This window comes from Anolis carolinensis, chromosome 2, assembly GCF_035594765.1.
Source record: "Anolis carolinensis isolate JA03-04 chromosome 2, rAnoCar3.1.pri, whole genome shotgun sequence".
Taxonomy (NCBI): Eukaryota; Metazoa; Chordata; class Lepidosauria; order Squamata; family Dactyloidae; genus Anolis; species Anolis carolinensis.
Genome location: NC_085842.1, coordinates 89945711 through 89967064, shown reverse-complemented (window position 1 = coordinate 89967064; position 21354 = coordinate 89945711). Strand labels below are relative to the sequence as shown.

At 40.5% G+C, this 21354-nt stretch overlaps 1 protein-coding gene across 2 annotated transcripts in view; it reads left to right on the top strand.

Moving 5' to 3' along the window:
* The window catches only part of cplx2 (complexin 2), a 225700-nt gene that overhangs the window by 59597 nt on the left and 144749 nt on the right, over positions 1-21354 (top strand). The window contains exon 2 of one of the 2 annotated variants that reach the window (XM_062970213.1): positions 18073-18141. The exons of the other annotated variant lie outside the window; for it this stretch is intronic. The gene's annotated coding sequence lies outside the window, so the exon portion shown is untranslated. The remainder of the gene's footprint in view (positions 1-18072; positions 18142-21354) is intronic. 2 annotated transcript variants of the gene reach the window in all.

Here is a 21354-nt window from a genome sequence, read left to right as displayed (position 1 = left end):
AGTATTTCTCAACAGGTCTTCCTTTACACTGTATCTCTGACTTCAGAAGAAGGAAAGAGAGACTAGAGGGGTGGGCAGCTGTGGAAACCCAGAGGGCCCACATTCGCCCATTTAGGAGATCCGCTCCTAAGCACCTCTAGAGGGCATGGGAGTATTTTCACCATGTTTGGGCTTCAAAAAGAGGTCTGTCTTGAACCTGAATTTACCTAGGGGCAAAAAATATAGTAGAATTGCACCACAATCTCCCAATTGACATTTTGAAGTGTTTCAGGTTTTTTTTAAAATTAAAGTTTGCAAAAATTGTTTTTGACTCTTGGTGGCTTGTGGAACCTTCAAACATGGTAACTAGAAATGTCTTCCTTACCCATTAGAGTGCATCTGGGGCATTCTGAAGCCATTCTGTTTTTTGCTAATTTTGCAAAACAAAAATTACTATATATGTTGAGGGCCCTGAGGGCCACACAAACAGTCCTCGGGGGGCTATATTCAGCCCACAGGTCCATCTTTTCCCTTCAGTGACTTAGAAACAGATCTCTGAAAATTGGCATAGAGCTAGCAGAACTCAAGTGCGGTAGGAGATCCTTGTTCTCAGCTTCAAGGTTCAAATGTTGCGCCACATACTAAATGGAAAGTCCTGGAAAAGGAAGGCTTAACATTCAGCTGCTGAAACTATTCCAGCTGACAAAGATGGAAGTCTGAACTGATTATATTTTAAACCCATTTCTTCTGTACCATCCCCTGGGTGTCTGCAGCCTCCTTTGTTCTCCTGCCTCATGAAACCACTTCTGTGTTAATTATATGTCTGCATGGCTGCTGGAAGCCATAAAGACGTTGCTAACATTGAAGGGCATTCAGCACTTGCCCCCAGGCCTGGTTATTCATGTAGGTTACTGATTTATACATGGCAATATCATGAAATGATGGCAAGGCAAGGGTTATGCATTCCTCCCCCTCCAATCTCATAGAAACAGCAGAAAATTAGCTCTGTAATTTAACTTTGGCTTTTGAAAGTTGATAATGAAAAATGAGAGGCTATTCCCAGAATTCATACCACCACTAAGAAAAGGACTGAATCAAAATCTTTATGCTCATGTTTTAAGCACTTAAAATCATGATGGCCAAATGACCCACCTTGTTAGATGATTCAGCCATACATAATCATTCTGCAGTTCATTGTACCAGCTTTTCTGTTTCCTGTTCCAGTTTTCTATCTACATAAGTTTTATTTATGTTTCATTTATCTATCTCCTCCCTTCAAGGCCTCCATTCATAATGCAGTAGGCCCTTGGTACCCACTAGGGTTTGGTTCTAAGACCCCCATGGATACCAAAATTCATAGATATCAAAATCCACAGATGCTCAAATCCCATTATATACAATGGCATAGTAAAATAATATCCCTTATATAAAATGCAAAAATCAAGATGTGCGTTTTGAGTTTTTTAAAAACATAATAATGTCAAGCCAAGGATAGTTTAATCCATGGATACAGAATCTGTGATATGGAGTACCAACTACCACCTTTATATCTCCTGTTTTTTACAGGGTTTTTTTTTTCATTCTTCATGATCATCATGTTCAATCATCCTTTCCTCCTTATTGAACCAGGGGGCTTCCTTCCCCAAAACATTCACATTTCTCCTTTGCAAACTTTGCATTTCTCCTCAAAACCTCTTAGCTTTTCTGCCCACATTTTTAATATCTCACTTTTCCTCCCATTTGGTTGTTGTAGACTTATTCCAGGATAAGTAGTTTAAAGCTTGCTGAACTGGAAGTTCTTATGCTTCCCAACCAGGTTGCTGTTCTGAAAAGACATTAAGGTGATAGAAAATGTATTTTCAATTTTACTCAGCTTCTTGTTTGGACCTGAGTGTAATTCATTCCTCATCACCCTTAAGCAGTGGTTCTTCATCACAACTTGGAAAGCCAAGACGCAAGCAAGTTTTCCAAGATCTGTTCTTCATGATACAAAACCCAACACAATGTTCTCTGGATATATTTGCCAGGCAATCTTCTCAGCAGACTTTCATTAGAATTGCTATTTTTCCAGAACAGACATTGCATTGCTGGTTTGCAACTGTGTATGCTTATATTTCCAAATGTATGCAGATTGAATAGGTTAGTGTTTAGCTTGAGGGAGAGAAACTCAAAGTCCACGTATGCATGGCCATTTGTAGAAACAGCCCCTTCCACACAGGTGTCTAAAATCCACACTGAACTGGATTATATGGCAGTGTGGACTGAGGTAACCCAGTTCAAAGCAGATATTGTGGATTATCTGCCTTGATATTCTGGGTTATATGATTGTGTGGAAGGGCCCTAGAGCCACAATAAATATATTTTATAACCACACACAGAAAATCATATATTAAGCTGTATTTAATTTATTCTGTTAGAACTTGCAATTGAGATCAACATTTCTGTTGGCATTATTTTTAATATAAAAAGTTATACTCATCTTTCCTTAGATGACATTTAAAAGAGGGCTTGAAACAGCTGCTATAGGGTAGGATTTTTTATTGGATCCTCTGAAACTGTTGGCCCACCTACCGTTACCCAGTAAAAAGATAATCTGTATGATTTTTGCCTGTAAGCAAACTAGAAAATGAGCAATTGGAGGGGCATGTGGTGTCTGTTCACTGAACCAAAAATCAGTTTTAGGGCATGATCCAAGGATTGCTGGCAGCGGGTGGTATAAGTCCCAATGATTCATCCCTATTGCCCCTATCGCCTTAGTGCTGCTGTTGAGTAGCATTTGATTTATCACACTTCAGGGGCAGCAGAATGAAAGTACCCACTGCCTGGTGAATACAACACAAGAAAGTAGTACAGGGGCATAGTTTAACATGGAATACTTTAACCAAGAAAGTGATTTAGTCCTCTTGGCATCAGTGTGATTCGCTTTATCTGAAGCAGGACAAACAATGCCAAGAATGTACAAGATCCATTAGCAACTTTCTACTAAAAATCACAGCCTCTTCCAAAGAACTTAATCCAATAGCGTGTTCACTTATTATCTCTATTCAATAGCATAGGAACCTAGAGCATCAGATTTGGGATGTAATTGAAAAGCATCTCTCTCTCTTTCTCATATTATTGATGTTTTCTTATTCACACAAAAATGTTTTTAAGGGATTGCCAACAGTGCCACAATAACTTGACAACTTGTGAGAAGTGTGCATTTTGATTGGGGGGGAGGGGTTGACAATGTTGGGTCATATGTATCAGACAATAAAATTAGTTGTGACATTATCACAAGCAGTCTAGGCACCATTTCCATGCATGCACGTTGGAAGTAGAGTCCTACAACGGCCACCATGTGATGTAAGTGCACTTCCAGTGGGACTCCTTGGGACTCCGTTTCTACAGTGCATGGAAACTGAGCCCAGACTGCATCTTCATGAGTCAGGTGTTACCGACTCTAAACTGAAAAAAATGGGGAGAAAACGATGAAAGATGGGGAAAGGACATGGGATGGCTGGCCATCCCAGAAGACAGACCTTGGCGGTAGGGAATGAATTAAGATGGTTCCTTCCACTTTCCACGCTCCCCCCCCCCCCCCCGGTTCATGGGATGAGGTCCTTAAGCCTGTCCTGATTGATAAGTAGATAGTATAAGATATATAAGATAAGTAGATAGTATAAGATATATCTTGGATTGCCACTGGAACAACCTTATCATCCCATGGGTGGCCAGATTATACAGGTGTTACATCAGGATAATTTAGTCAGAAGGAAGGTTGGAAAGAGCAGAAACTGGACAAGTACCAGGAAACAGCCAAATTCTGATAGCCATTCTCTCCCCTAACAACGCTGGCATCCAACAAGCATGGATGGAGCCAATCCACATATAGTCATAAGGAAATACCTACACAATGTCACCCTCTCTCCGCACAGACACAAAGCACATCCAAACAATGCCAACTATTGCCATCCTGGTAGTAAATGCCCAGTAACTGAGAGGTTCCAAGTGACTTGAGTCTAGGTAATACCATTCACATACAGCTTATGTAAAAAAAATCACAATATTGATTGGCTAATATCCTTCCTTGGACTATAATAATGATCCAAGAAAGGATGAGCCATATAGAACAGTAGCCAGAGAGCTCTGCAAGAGGCATATTGAACATACATAGCTTTTCCCTGGGAGATAGGTTTTGGTGTTGTTTGAGAAGCATTACAGAAGATGCAATCCTTTGCCTGGAAGGGAAAGGGGGAAATTATTAACAAGCAAAAAGAGAAGAGAAAATTGCATTCTTGAAGAAGCAAACACCATCATTTTGCAGCATAGAGCACTGAGATGGCATGCTACCCACAGCATCAATAGGTGGCAATATTAGCTTGAATTGATAAGAGTTGCAGTCTATCAACTTCTCCGAGGTTAACATCCCAATAATACCACACAATTACATTACTTTGATCCCACTTTAACTACCATGGCTGTATCAGATGGAATCCTTTGATTCATAGTTTGGGGATCATGGAAGCTTTCTGGCTGAAAATTCTAAAAATTCTTAAAACCCAAGAATCCATAGGCTGTAGTCATGGTAATTAAAGTGCTATAATTGGGTAATGTAAAAAGGCCCCTTTGTTTTCAGGATTTCAGGTAAGGGTCTTTCCCCGACTTACTAAAAATGCTTTTGAATTAAATTTGGATCTTCTTTATGTAAGCCATGTGCTCTGCCACTAACTAGACAGCCACATTTTAAAAAGGGCAGTACTGTCCCTTTAATGGTTGTGCAGAAGAGATAATTTCAGCAGATATTGGTTTTAATACAGACTTACATTTGCAGCTATTCTCCAAATGTATGAACACAGCATGCACTCTGTAGACTACATAGATACCTTCCCCCTTGCAGTCAAGGAGGAAATGTACACTTGTTAGGGTACCTCCATACTGCAGAAAGAGAGCTGTTCAGCACCTCTTCATTGCATTGGTTCCTTTCTGCAGAATCCTGGAATTTGTAGTTTTATGAAGTGATTAGACCTCTCTGTCAGAAAACTCTGGTTCCTCACCAAACTGCAAGTCCCACGGCTCCATTGGATGAAGATTTCATAATTAACGTTGTGTTATACTGTAATATTGCAGTGTGGATACACTCTGTCTTGCCTTTTCAAGGGACAGTAATCAACCTCCCAATTACCAGCAAAGTGAAATTGGAAAGGAAACAGAGTATAGGCACATCATTGTTTGTGTGTATCTTGTCCTAAAAACAAACAAGAGTAGATGCTCCAAAAGACCTGCTGACAGTATTTTTAAAACCCTTGCAACTTTGTAGCAGCACTTCCAAGTCATCCTGTTGAATAGATGACATTGAAAGCTTCAGCCTGAATTGGATAGACCCCTGGCATTGTTTGAATAAAGGACAGAGAAAAGACACTGTTCTAGCCTGCTTTTGTGATGGAGATTATGTAAACAAAAGAGAGTAAAGATGAAAGTCAATGATTACTTCACAAGTGCGAGACAGCAGACCACAGAGGTCATTTGAAGAGCAAGGCAGTTGCTACCCATTTCATTTTTCAATATTCCCTGAAAGCAGCAAAAGACCAAATGGCACAGACTTCCACTCATTGCACCTTTGCAACTCAAAATAGTGAAAAATTATCCCCTCACTGCTGATAAACACATTTCTGCAGAGTACCGCTTTCATAAAAACCTGGACTTAGGATATAAAGTTCCTTGTTGTTGTGTGCCTTCAAGTCATTTCTGACTTATGGAGACCCAAAGACAAACCTATCATGGCATTAGTTCAAGTCCAGTCAGCCTTTCTTGCCCCATTGTGCTTATGTTTTCAAATGTTTAAGAGTTAAAAAAGACCTTTCATTTGCAGCTGTTGGCACTGGCAATGTTGCAAAAATCTGAAGAAGTTTCTTCACATTCGGAAAAAAAACTGTCTAAGACAAGATATGCTCCCAGTGCATTTTTCTGCAGGTGTAATCTTTTTCCATTTTCTACACCACAGGTCGAACTCTTCCATCAGTGTCTCAGTATCTTGAAAGCATTCATTGCAAAGCTCTATGCACTTGTTCAAGTTAGATTTTAAATGGCCACAGTTAATAGGGAGGAACACTTGCTGTTCCTAAACTTCTTCCCTGTGCCTGGTAAACTTGAAACTGACTGCAGAAAAGGTCCAGAAATGGGATGTACACATTCAGCCTAGAATATTCCATTGGTGTTGGTGAAGTTGCCTTGAGACGTCTGCCTTGAACAAATGCAAGGAATCCTACCTTCTCCACCCACAGACTTCATCATGATTTTTGTATCGTGTTAGACGCAACCTGGGAACATACTGCAAGTCGCTTCTGGTGTGATAGAATTGGCTGTCTACAAAGACGTTGCCTAGGAGACACCCGGTTTCTCTCATGTCATCCTTTATCATGATGATGGGTTACATCAAGACGTTTTCCACTGTGAATTAGCAAGAAATCTTCAGCCAAGCACAAGTTGTTCAGAGGGTACTCTGTTTGATTGGTGTCCATTGAAGACTTGCATTGTATCTTTCAATCACACAAAAGGTTTAGCAACCAATGCACCAAGCTTCTGATGACCAGCTTTACCCCCAACTTTTCCTCTAAACACCACACAGTACTTACGGAGTGCACCTTCTACATGAAATGAGTAGGCTAACTAGGGAAATTTGTTGAAGCATTTGGGTTGAAAACTTAGATGCATCTTCTTATCCATAGGAAATACATATCCTGGCAGTGAAGCCCATGGATTTTTGTACTAACTGACCATTCACTTGGTCTTCAGAATAGGTTTTATTCATATAAAGTCCAAGGTCTAACAATGACACAGCTTCCTGTATTTGCTTCTGTTCCATGGTTTCTTTGGCAGGGCTTGGATTAAATGTACCAGTGCTAGATATCTCAGTTTCATCAGTTTTCACTTGCAATCCAGGTGTGCATTTCTGGGGTCTTCATTAGTACCAGCTACTGCGATGATTCTCAATCTGCTGCCTTCTTGCTCTTCAATGTTTGGCTTTTTCTTTTTTCTTTTTTTCTTTCTTTCTTTTTTTCTTTTTTGCCATGAACTCAAAAATGTTCAGCTGCTTTGATAGACATTTAGGCATCTTTTGGAGTCAGATGGATGAAAAGAAACACTAACAGCAACTAACAGGGCTTTAAGTTTCAGAACAGCAACTCAAGCCAGCAGACAATTGCACAGTAAGAGAGCTGTGTTTGGAATGACCCACAGCTGCTTTCATGCCTTCCTTTTATACCCCAGTGGGAGGAACCAGAAGCAAAAATAAGAGAGAGCTCTGAAAGGGGGAAGAGCAAGAGAGCAGTGATGTGACTGGTACTTTAGGTGTTTTTCTAAAATCATATTTCAAAACCTATTAAAGATGGGGTAAAAAATGAAACTACATAATAAAATCTATAATTCTGTTCACATTTCATGAAAAATGTTGATTAGAATCAGAGATACAGCATTTTGAAAGATCTTACACATATTTCTTCACTTTACATTGGAATATCTAAAAATCAAGATCGATGACCCACACATATTATTGTTTTTAGAAACTGCATACAAATACCTTTAATCTGATACTTAGTTATTCAAAAAATATGTGGTAGTTTAGCAAAAATTAAAGTAATTTTTTTAAGCAAACACAAATTATCATAGTTGTTATAAACCTGGAAACGTCATAAAATGTATTTAAACTAAAGTTTTTCTTATGGAGTTTAACCTGGGGCTGTCAGTTTCAGTGGATTACATCATATTCATGTCAAAAATGTTGATTAAACATCAGCAATGTCAATTCTTGCTTCCTCTATGTCAGCTATTGCTGCTATTGCAATGTAAATTGGCTGAAAGGTAGGCAATGATAGTGTGAATAAATATCAACATTTGGTTGAGATAGTGCTTGAAGTTCTGGAGGATCTCTAATTGTTGCTTCTCATAGACTTAGCATGGTGATTTGGTCAACCAGTTAAAATTCATAAGTAAACCAGGGTTTTATTTAACTTGACAACTTCAGGGGGGTGTTGAACCTGTAACCCCCGCTTTTTTTCTTTTTCTTTTTTGCAACAGGCTTGGGCTCATGTAATAGCTTTTGGGAACTTACTTTGCCCCTTCTAAAGCTACCACTCAGTGGCTTTTAGAGCATTACCCAGAGGAGAAATAGATACAAAGTAGAAGGGATGTTCAGTTTCTGTGTTTGTTTTTTGATTTTCAACAGGGTGTTTGTACATTTCCAGCTGCTCCCTTCCCAATAGTGAGATATATGGGTCCACCACAGAAGTTATGAGTGATCACTACATCAGATAGGCACTGGAAATGTATGGGAAGTTTATTCACTTTTCTACAATACATGAAACTAGCAGGAGGCAAAGCTTGTGTGTTCATTTTCTGCATTCTGTTCATAGTCTAGATTTGGTGGGGGGTTTTTAAAAAAATGTAAACATTATCAAATATTTGCTCTTGAAATTTGAAAAGAACACTTAAATATTTATTTATTTATTTATTTATTTATTTATTTGCAGTATTTATATTCCGCCCTTCTCATGCCGAAGGGGACTCAGGGTGAATCACAATGTACATATATATGGCAAACATTCAATGCCATTAGACAAACAACACACAGACAGACACAGAGGCTATTTAACTTCCCAGCTTCTGGCTTTGTGAGGGTATGCTCGATTCCGGCCACAGGAGGAGCTGCTGCTTCATCATCCACTGTGACAACGAGTCCTTTTTGATGGAGTACTTCCTCATCCGGTGTTGTAAATCAGTTAAATTAGCCTCCCTGTATAAGCGGCCCCTAAATTTTCCTACTTGACAGATGCAACTGTCTTTCGGGTTGCTTAGGTCAACAACGAGCAGGGCTATTTTTTATTTTAATTGTCGGGTACTCCGACACGAGCTGGCCTCGAACTCATGACCTCTTAGTCATAGTGATTTATTGCAGCTGGCTACTAACCAGCCTGCGCCATAGCCCGGCCCATTAGTTATTAACTTCAGTTAGTGACTGTTAGGTTGTTATCATAAGTATCGATTTGCAAAATTCTGAATTTTTACCACATTTGAAAGAAAAAATCCCAAATTCAAAAGTACACATAATTGGGAACATTGCAGGGGGAATAGAATTACAATATGCATCAGAATGCAAGCAAATTTGAATGAGAATAATTGGCTTGAGATCCTTCTCTTCAATTGATTTTGACTCCACTTAACGCACTGATTAAAAGCAAGTCAATTAATGAGAAATGTTAATGAATTGACAATGCTGCTCTTTTTTATGAGCATGTCTTTTTTCATTCTATCCCTTTGTTCCCCCACTTTTGATACCCTGAGTTCTCAAAGGAGCTGAGAACTATAAATAGATGAGAGTCTGAACTACCATTGCAACTATGTAAACAGTGTGAATATAGAGAAATACTTTTCCCCCAGCTGTCTTAAAATGCTTTGTAAATCTTGGTGTTGTCTAAGTGGACCAGGCTTCCTTAATAATGATTGCCTAGCATAGATGTAATGCTTTTCTGCCTTTCCATTTAACCACTAGAGATAAGCTACAGATAAGCTTTCAAAATGCTTATATACCCTTGGGGGAAAACAGAAGGAAAACATATTTCATCTGTTGCTACTTACTCCAGCAAAGGAAGAAAGATATTGGGAAAGAAACATTTTTAGTTCATTAAAGCTAAAGAATACATAATTTGTGGGGGCAAGAGAAGTACCATATATATCAAACACTGGGTGGAAGAGATATGAGATCTGGAAATGAAATTGTCCTGCATTATGGAAGGAAGCACGTCTGGGTCACCTAAAAGATATAACAGTAAAGGGACTTCTTGAGAAATTTAATATTCTCTCCCTAAGAAAGGGGTTGACCTAGCTTTCCACAGGACAGGGACAGACTAGATCTCAAGGGAAGTTACTTTTCAGTTGCCAAAGAAGTTGACTTTTCATTACCTGTCTTTTATTGCTCTTTGTTCCTGATCCCAACATGACAAAGATAAGGAACAGCCTCTACCTGCATTGAGTGAAACCCTCCAGACCATCTTAAATGAAAACAGAAGTAATAATTGGGACAAAATGTAGACCTGTGAATCCAACATGGTTTCTTTTCCTATATGATTTTTAGCATCTTTGCTTAATAGAGATGCCAGTGAAACTTTGAAAGCTTACAAAATGTATTTTCCACATTTTGTTTGGCCAATAAAGATGCCACTCTTTTGTGGAGTTTGAATTTGGTTGTATTTTGCTGTGTGGCCAACATGCTATTCTTGAATATCTTTCTTGAAGAGAAGAGAGTTGCAATGAAAGATGAATTTAGACCAAATGCAATGAAAGCTTTGTAATTTTTGAATTTTCACTTTTCTTCTCCCAAAGAAATTTGTGAAATCACCTCAGACAGCAGCTAAAGAAGTAGTCATTTAGCAAAAATGCCTTTTTATATTTGTGGAGCATGATCAGATTTCCCATTATGCAGTCCATTCATAGCAAGATGTATGCAACTGAACTAAGTCTTGTCCATATGGATTTCAAAGCTCAGAGAGAAGAAGTGACACCTGGCTCCTCTCCTTTTCAAGCTGACCCCTTCCATAATCTCAAAAACTCTTTGAAGAACTGCAGTTAAGCCTATGTCACAATATGATAGCATTAAAGTGTTAGGTTTTTAGACAACACTTCAGTATATTGTGTTGAGTCACAGAACTGCTGGATAGAAGGCTGAGTATACCTCTTATTTCACTAGAAATCTAATTTCTTACCTGAAATAGACTGGAGAAGACAGAGTCGTGAAGTGATATGAACATACCAAGCATCTAAAAATTTTAATCCCTTATGACAGGGATGGGAATCTCTGGTCTGTAAACTTTGTCTTGAACTCTATCCCACAGCTGAGAGAGTTCCCATTATTTCCAAGGAACATATTTATTTATTTACTACATTTATATCCCACCCTTCTCACCTTGAAGGGAACTCAGAGCAGCTTACAAATAATATTTATATACAGTGTATTATTTCACTAGCACAGCACAACACTAGCACTATATACCAGCATATTGCACCACACCATTCTGCTGTAATATTACCAGTAATATTATATGTAATAAATAATATATAATTCATATTATTATATTGTATTATTAGTAGAATTATATTGCATTGCATTATAATATTATTATTAATATTACATGTATATACAATATATTAATTAATTATTATTGTAAATTATATTGTATATTATATACTATATATACATACACACACACACACACACAAGGGAGCCCCGGTGGTGAAGTGTGTTAAAGCACTGAGCTGCTGAACTTGCAGACCGAAAGGTCCCAGGTTCAAATCCCGGGAAGGGAGTGAGCGCCCGCTGATGCTCCAGCTTCTGCCAACCTAGCAGTTCGAAAAGATGCCAATGTGAGTAGATCAATAGGTACCGCTCTGGCGGGAAGGTAACGGCTCTCCATGCAGTCATGCCAGCCATATGACCTTGAAGGTGTCTACGGACAATGCCGGCTCTTGGGCTTAGAAATGGAGATGAGCACCAACCCCCAGAATCAGACATGACTGGACTTAACATCAGGGGAAACCTTTACCTATACACACACACACACACACACACACACACATATATAATACTATATTATTAGCATAGCATGTTACTAGTGGGAGGGGCCTCCAGCTGATGGCACTGAAGACAAGATGGAAATGTCTTCCCAGCTTCCCCTCTTTGCCTCAGAGCGTCAGTTGGTGATGAGGGAAGGGGCCTCAAGAAGATGTGTTGGCCACGCTGGAAAATACAACAAAATCTACAAAATCCCATTGTTTCCTCTCTCTGATCTCTACTCTCATCCAGTTGTTAGCAGAGCCTTTAGAAGCACCAGTTGAGAGAGCTTTAACTTGCATTTCCACCTCTCTGCTATTTGGCCCACTGCCTCTCTCCCTGTATAGGGAAGACATGTTCCCAGCCCAAGTACTAGGTGAACAAACAAAGCATGGCTTATGGTCTTCCTACGTCCCTTCAAAAGAGCAAGCAAGAAACCTTTACTGTGCATTTCCTGTGCAGGGAGGGATTAAAAATCACTTGGTGAAGAAACCGGCTCTCAGGCAAGCATGGAGTTTCATTGTTGGTGCCAGTGGGGTCTTCTCTTTAGATGCAGAAAGAAGCTTCAGGGCAGCAGTTTTCTTTGGGAGGAAGAAAATAGCAACATCTGTTATTTACTCTCTTTTTTTTTCTTCCTGCAAAACATAAATGCTGAGCCTTGTTGGGTCCTCAGTCTGAAGCCTGCTGCTTTCTTTGTGGGTTGCTGAGATATCCACCTCTACTTACTGCCAATACATACCATCTACCGTCGTGCTCTCTAATCAATGGTTTATGGCTTCCAGTTAAATAGCAGCCTCCAAGATGCTGGCTGGGGAGATCATCTAGACGCCAATTATTGTGTTTATTCCCCACTACCTTTTTCACCTGTTTGTTGCTTTTGTTTAAGAGGCAGAGTTACACATTTTAAACAGACGTCCCCATAAAACCCAATTACTTCCAGAAGGCAACCTGATAAAAAGCTGCATAAGTGACTGTGAGAAAATCTCCTTGTGCAGCTGTCAAGGGGAAACCAAAACAACAAAAGCCTCTGAAAATTGAGTTAACCAGCTTTAATCCTTTTGAAAGATGAGGCGCTTTGATAATTATTTCCTACCGAGGTCGACAAGGGAAGAGAGGGAGCAAAACAAATACATGCCCCATACTAATGGGTTTGGACTGACCTCTAAGGTTACTGGTTACTGGCTTTAATCATTTTTGATTTTATACCACCTCTTGCTTCCCACTGCCGCTTCAGGCAAAAGTGGCTGCAGAGATTAACTCTGTCACAGTAATCTTCCCTTTCCTGGTGCTTTCCATCCATATTGGAATATGACCTCTGTCTTGCATGGTCCATGAGGATAATGGGGTTATAGTTCACCACTGCTTGAGACTGTGGGAAATTGTTGCACAAATTCTGAAGAACACCATTGGGGATTTGAGAAGTGCTGAAAAGCAGTGATGAACTTGTACTGAGGGTAAGTTCCAGACATTACCAATTAGCTGGGAGTGGAGGAGAGAGAGCGAACTCCAAAAGTGGTCCCAGAGCATCTCCTTCCCTTCCAGAAGGGAAGGCAGAAGAAAGGGAGGCTATTGCCTTCTTCCTTCCATATCAGTGCTATCAGATATAACTAGAGGGGACCCATAAATGTAGGACTGCTTGTCAACTGCCCTTGTTCATCAGCAAAGAGCTAGAGATAGTGGGGTCATTCCCACAATTTGTCAGACTCCCTGAATCCCTCTGCAGTGCTAGAGGCCATCTTCCATCTCCCCGTGGCGCCAATCTGGAGTAACTGCCCAGAATGATTGGCAGTTCCTCCACCTCATCAAAACTTGAATGAGGATGTTGATGGATCAGCAACTCAACCCTTGGAGAGGATGACAAGTTTCCCTAGTGAATTTTGCCTGGGCAGCCAAAATGCAGTGACTCTTACTTACCCAGCTGCTCCTCTGAATTTTGAGTGTTTACAAACACTTTCAATTGCTATTTCATTTCACAGGAAGTATATTCTTGCTCTAAACAGAAGAAAGTCCCCCTATACCCGCACACACATCCCTGATTATGATTGCAGTGGTAGGCCTTAAAAGGCACCTGATTCCAACCACTTTGGAAGCTAAGTAGGCTCAGTCCTAGTTAGTACTTGGATGGGACACCCCCAAGACATGTCAGGGGGCATAGGCTATATTTCAATGAAAGGAATTGGCTAAACCACCTGTGAGCATTCTTTGCCTAGGAAAACCATATGAAATTCACAGGGTTACTACAAGTTGACGGGAGACATGAAGGCACACACAGTAGGGTTTGTCTGTCTGCCCACTCTTAGTACTAACGATGTAACAGTGCTGAACAAGAAAATAATGACACATTTTTCTATAAAGAGCAAAGTAGCAAGAAATTGACAGGAACTTTCATACAGGTCATTCTTCATGATAAAAAAAGAAGCTGGAGGAGGAAGAGAGGCCAAAGCACTAACAGCACAGACCTTATGTTTAGGAAAAGCCAAGCAAGGATGACTCATTGTAGATGGTAAGGAAGCCTAAAGAAACAGATATGGTGGCATAGTGGCTAATTAAACACAGGGCATGACAGATACACGAACAAATTATGATCTCCAGCAGAGTCCCAATGCCGTAGATGCAGAAGCCAAAGAAATAATACACTCAAGTAGCATCCATTTAAGATACTGAAATACAACAATTAATGCAGCCAGAAATGTACAAGCTCGGGATTACAATGTTAATAATTTTTATAATGATCCCAAGCACCTCTTGAAAAATGGCTGTCATAATGGTTGCAACACTTCCTCTGCAGTGTCATGTCATGCTTATTTTTATATGTAACTAGCTTGGGGACCCGGCGATGCCCGGGTCATTTGAGAATGGTATTACAGTAGAGTCTCACTTATCCAACACTCGCTTATCCAACGTTCTGAATTATCAAACGCATTTTTGTAGTCAATGTTTTCAATACATCGTGATATTTTGGTGCTAAATTCGTAAATACAGTAATTACTACATAGCATTACTGCGTATTGAACTACTTTTTCTGTCAAATTTGTTGTATAACATGATGTTTTGATGCTTAATTTGTAAAATCATAACCTAATTTGATGTTTAATAGGCTTTTCCTTAATCCCTCCTTATTATCCAACATATTCACTTATCCAAGGTTCTGCCGGCCTGTTTATGTTGGATAAGTGAGACTCTACTGTATTTGTCTTTTAATGTTATGTATTCTGTTTGGAGTGGGTAAACTACAATTCCCAGAATTGTGGCTGAATCCTTCTCAAACCCTGCCAGTATTCTAAGTTGGCCATTTTGGGTGTGTGTACCAGGTGTGGTGCAGTACTGTCTGGATGGGGGTGAACTACTGCAATTTGTAGATTCCCAGGGCAATTGCCCCGAAATATCTATCAGTATCCACAGCAGGCAATATTCAGTTTGTGTGCCAAGTTTGGTCTAGATTCGTCATTGGCTGGGTTCAGTGGTGGTTGGATGGAGGTGAACTACAACTCCCAAAATCAAGGCCTCTTCCCACAAATACCTGCAGTATGTTCGGTAGGTCATGAGGCTTCTCTGTGTGAAGTGTGCTCCTAGTGCATTGTCGGTGGGGGTCAGTGTTTATCTGGCTGCAGGTGAACTATAACTCCCTTTTTCCTAAATTTGTCCAATATGTTGTATTGGTTATGGGGGCTCTGTGTGCCAAGTGTGAGGCTCATTCATTGCAGGTGAACTATAAATCCCAGTACCAACTACTCCTTAACTTCCAGGCCAGTTGCCCTCCAAACCCGCCAGTAGTCAAATCTGGGTATATTGGGTCTGCATGGCAAGTTTGGGCGAGAGCCATCATTATTTGGGTTCATAGCATTCTGGGTGTAGGTGAACTACAACTCCTGTATATTCCCCAGTAGGAGTGACAGTGCTCTGACTTGATGCAGGGTGAACTACAACTTCCAGCATGTGGAGTCAATCCCAAAACTCCTCCAGTAAGTTTAGTTGCAGCTCAGTTCTGCTGTGTTTGTTATGTAGAGAGATTGGAAAGGAAAGGACAGTGGGTGGGCCCATGCAAATTCCACAGCAATGGAGAACCCTGGGATGCCTGCCTGTGGTGGAAGAAAAAGCAACATCTAGGATGAAATGGTCCCGAAACGAAAGCATTCCTTGGGTGGTGGGCTGTAGTGTTTGGGAAGGACATTGGCAGGAATTGTCTAATTCCTTCACAGTCACTCTTCTAAGTCCTAATTATCTTCTGATTTCTGGATAGCAGTTTCCATTCTGATTAGCTTTCCTTTTGTCACAACTAGGTTGTCTCCTACACACACACATGCACACTGATGTATGGCATATTTATGAATAGATTATAGATTCTAAACACCTGACTCATGAGTTATGTACTCAATTGATAATGGGAGAGGCAATATATATTAAGCTGGATTTTAAATAGAGGGGATGTGATTCCAAAGAGATTTGATTCCAGCTGAGCTGATGGAAGAGGTCCTCCCTGCCTTTTCCACCCTAGAACAGTCTCCTCCCACCCCTCAAAATGTTACACAGAAGATTAAGGACCCCAGCAAATGAAATTGTGAGAGAAAAGGATCCATAAAAATTGGCCAGTTTCTGAGTCCAATGGAAAGATATTTGTCAAGAAATGTAGACATTGTCTGATAGAAGAGTTCAAGGCTGACCTTACCATTATAGTGAGATATAGTATTCCCTCACTTATCGCGGGGATTACGTTCCAGGACCACACGCAATAAGTGAAAATTGGCAAAGTATGGACATTATATTTATTTTAATATTTATACATTATTTTAGTAGTTATACAGTATTTTAAGTCTTTATCAAGCAATCATGTGAAATCGGTGAAAAGTGAACTGCGAAGTAGTGAGGGAACACTGTAGTCACCTTGGGCAGCAGAGTTTAGATGTCAGGAAAGGATGTCAATAAATTGTTAGTAATCTATTTTTTTATTGTTGCTGTTAGAAGGAGAGGTGCTTGTGAGGCTTTCTGCTCCATGTGCCCAAAAACCAGAATGCACCTTATTTTGAAAGAGAGGGAGCACCAGAGCATAATGGCAGGCATTTTGGCCAACTGTGGGAAAGCTTTCAGATCCCTTCACTACCCACAACTGAAAACAAGTGTTCAGTTAGCATTAAAAAATAGAAATGTAGGTGATAAACATTTTAGTCCATAGCATAGCAGCCTCTCCTGTTCTTTCCCGAAAGAAAGCTTAAAGGCCCAAAGAGTCAAGTGCAGAAAATAGAGCTGAGAAGAAGGATGAACTTGGCCCCACAAGGATTGTTCTCCCATTGCAAGCATGACCCTGCCACACACACCCTTCAGCCATGCCCATGGCACAAAACAAGAAGTCCTTTTATCATTTCATCAGTGATCTACTTTTCCCAAGAACATGTGCTCTAGTGACTTGGCACAGAGCAAGAGAAGTATAATTACCTATCCAGCAAAACATCAGTGTGTTCCCCTAATATTAGGAGGAGGATTTATCACTCTTGGCCCCCATCCTGGCACAGGGCCTGGAATAATACAGGTCTTGCCATTAGTATAATTTAGATGCTATTGGGGAAGCAGAATCAAGTCCTTGAGTTCCTAACTTATAACTATAACATGAAAGCGTTAGATTTTTAGCCTACAGTCTCTAGAATACCCCAGCCACTGTGTTCCTGCTGAATTGGGGATTCTAAGAATAGTTCATCCATCCCCAAACAACATTCATTCATTCAATTAGTGCCGGCTCATGACATAGATTTTTTTAAAATACAGCTAAATGCCCATCATAATAGCAAAGAACAGTTAGAATCTTATGAAATAAATTACATTATTAAGAACAGCACTAACTTGAAGTTGGCAAAGTATGTTAAAGCACTGAGCTGCTGAACTTGCAGACCGAAAGGTCCCAGGTTCAGATCCCGGGAACGGAGTGAGCACCCGCTGTTAGCTCCAGCTTCTGTCAACCTAGCAGTTCGAAAAGATGCCAATGTGAGTAGATCAATAGGTACCGCTCCGGCGGGAAGGTAACGGCGCTCCATGCAGTCATGCCGGCCACATGACCTTGGAGGTGTCTACGGACAATGCCGGCTGTTGGGCTTAGAAATGGAGATGAGCGCCAACCCCCAGAGTCAGACATGACTGGACTTAACGTCAGGGGAAACCTTTACCTTTACCTTAAAATATAGTAATATGAATAAAAGTATAGCAGTTCCCATTAAGAGGTCCTTCTACAGTTACAAAAAGTCTGTCTACAAAAAAAACTGCTGTCTAAACATAGACCTAAGTTCTGATGTTTTAAATGTTTTGATGTTTTAAATGATATTCTCTGTTGTGCACCACCTTGGAGGCGCAGGTAGATTGAGCTGTGATAAATAAATGACAGTATTAATTGGGTGACTAGCTAACTGAAAGACTAACAGCTACCTGTAATAACAAGCTGTCTGGGAAACCAAGATATTATTGTAATAATGACATTGCAAAAAGTATGATACGGGGTTTTTTTCTATTTTGTTTTTTACATTTTGTAGCCTGCCCACCCATCTCCCTATCTTCTCTCCCAACTTTCTGGCATCAGGATCAGAGTGGAGGAGATCAAGGTAAGATCTGTTCCCCCATAAATAAGATACTGTCTTATATTTATTTTTCCTCAAGAAGACACACTATGGCTAATTTTCATGGGATGTCTTATTTTTATTAAGTACGGTACAACAATTTACATTTATTAAAATACTAGCTGTGCCTGGCCACGCGTTGCTGTGGCTTATGGGAATCATTTGTTAGCCAGGTGGAATAGCAGTGAATAGCCTTGCAGCCTGAAAGCCTAGTCGTTTTCTTCTTATGGGAATTCTTGTTTGGTGAGCTGGTAAAGGAATAGGCTTGTTGCTTGGAAGGCTGGGTACTTGCGTTCTAGGGAATGGTTTTTTGGGCTGCTAGAATTGCAATGAATAGCTTCACTACTCAAAGCCTGGCCGCTTTCTACCTTGTGGAATCATTGGTTGCCCAGTTTGAATAGCAAGTATGAATGCTGCAATTAGTCACCTTGATTAGCATTTAATGTCCTTGAAGCTTCAAAGCATGGCTGCTTCCTCCCTGGGGGAATCCTTTGTTGGGAGGTGTTAGCTGGCCCTGATTGTTCCTTTTCTGGAATTTCCCATTTTCCTGTTTTCAGAGTGTTGCTTTTTATTTACTGTCCTGGTTTTAGAGATGATATTGTTCTGTATTATTATACCACAGTAATTATTATATATTATATTTATAATCTTATATTATCTGCTTAGAATTGGATTATATGAGGCCCCTTAGAAAATCCACACTGAACTGGATTATATAGCAGTGTGGACTCAAGATAATCCAGTTCAAAACAGATACTGTGGATTATGTGCCTTGGCATTCTGGGTTATATAGCTGTGTGGAAGGGCCTTAAGTCTACACTGCTATATAATCCAGTTCAAATCAGGTAAGTGTGGATGAGGCCTAAGTGCACTCTGCCTGTCCCCTGGGAGCCATTTTGGCTGAGGGAATTGCTAGGACATGAAGGGGGCGGGACTTAAAGGCAGCCGGGGCCTAAAGGCAGCAGGGCCTTACCTTTCTAACTGGCAGCCAGGGGGAGAAAGGCTCTTTCTCATCCTCTGTAATTTGGACTATTTTCTAGGGTTTTTTATTGAAAGACACAGATTGGATGACTAAGTCTTTTGTGGCCAAATTTGGTGTGATTTGGTTCAGTGGTTTTGTTGTTTACTCCATGGGAAAACGCACATTGCATTTATGTATACTAGCTGTGCCCTGTGTCCCTGTGTAGTATTGTATAGTATTTATACATTGTCCATGTTTTGTGTGTGACGGCGCGAGTGGCGCCATCTATATGTCAAACTATAAGTTTCAAGATCTGAATTGTTGTATCATGCCTGATTTTGCCCTTGCCCTGTAAATGTAGTTGGATTGGTTGTTTGTATCTGTCAATCAATGTTGTTTGTACCTGTTATATTGCTCACTCAGCAAAACTGTTTGGCTCCACCTCTTCCTGGAGTAGGACTGTGTTTCCTCCTTTTCATTCCATCAGCAAGTTCTCTATCAGATGGACGTGAAAGAGAGGCTTGGCTCAAAAAGCCCTTCAAAGGTTACCTCTCAGCACCAATTCTGAGGTTCTTACCCTTGGGACTCACACTTCATGTTCAGGGCCAACCTGAACAACGTTGAGGAGTCTCAAGCGCCTTCACATCAGTCCTTTGGCAACAGAGGAAGACTCTTGTCTTCAGATATAGGTCATTGGACTGAGGCTGAGTTTGCTCCGGCATTCACAGCCAGAGAAAGAGGGATCTGGACAAGCTTCATGGACTTAAACAATCAAAGACTGTAATGTATATTTTCTTTTACCCCCTTTGTGAAGAATAAACCCAGTTTTTGAGTTAACTACAGTGTTTTGGTCCTTGGGAGTTCCAGTTTCCCTAAAGGAGGGCAAGAAGCAATCCCCTGGGGAAAGATGTCACGTCCATGCCTCCTTCACTAAGAGTTTACAGCCCCAGGCGCGACGGCACATTGTGAATGCTTGGATTGTGTCCTGCTGCATAGTAGAAAGGGTTGGGCTGGATGACCCTTAGGGGTCTCTCCAAACTCTTGGATTCTATGCTTCTATTATTATGATTATATTATTATTATTATTATTATTATTATTATCATCATCATCATCATTATTATGTAGAGGCTGGATGACCATCTGTCAGGAGTGCTTGGATTGTGTCCTCCTGCATGGTAGAAGGAAGTTGATCTGGATGATCCTTAGGGGTCACTCCAAACCTTAGGATTGTATGATGTTGTTATTATTAGTAGTAGTAGTAATAGTAGTAGTAGTATTGAGAGGCTGGCTGGCCATCTGTTGGGAGTGCTTGGATTATGTCCTGCATGGCAGAATTGGGTTGGACTGGGTGGCCTTTAGGGGTGTCTCCTAATTGTCTGATGCTGTGATTCGATGTGTATTATTATTGTGCAGATATTGGATGGCCATCTGTCAGGAGTGGTTGGATTATGTCCTGCATGATATAAGGAAGTTGAACTGGATGATCCTTAGGGGTATCTGCTAACCTTAGGATTGTATGATATTATTATTATTATTTTTATTGACACAACGACGTTGTATGACACAGCAAACAAGATAGATATGCTGGATTTCGTTTCACAAAACCACAAGTTGAACACTTCCCAAGTGTCTAGGACTGTGTGATGTATTTTCGGATGATGTGCGCAGATCCCAGTAGGGTGGCCTTTTGCAGTTGGCAGATCGTGATTTTGTCAATGTCTATTGTTTCCAAATGCCGGCTGAGATCTTTTGGCACGGCACCCAGTGTGCCCATCACCACCAGGACCACCTGCACTGGTTTCTGCCAGAGTCTTTGAAGTTCAATCTTGAGGTCCTGATAGCGGCTGAGTTTTTCCTGTTGTTTTTCATCAATGCGACTGTCACCTGGGATGGCGACATCAATTATCCAAACCTTGTTCTTTTCCACAACTGTGATGTCTGGTGTGTTGTGTTCCAGAACTTTGTCAGTCTGGATTCGGAAGTCCCACAGTATCTTTGCATGTTCATTTTCCACGACCTTTGCTGGTTTGTGATCCCACCAGTTCTTTGCTGCTGGGAGGTGGTACTTGAGGCATAAGTTCCAATGGATCATTTGGGCCACACAGTTGTGCCTCTGTTTGTAGTCTGTGCATTTTTCTTATAGCAGCTGAGGATATGATCAATGGTTTCGTCAGCTTCCTTGCACAGTCAGCATTTTGGGTCATCAGCTGATTTTTCGATCTTGGCCTTGATTGCC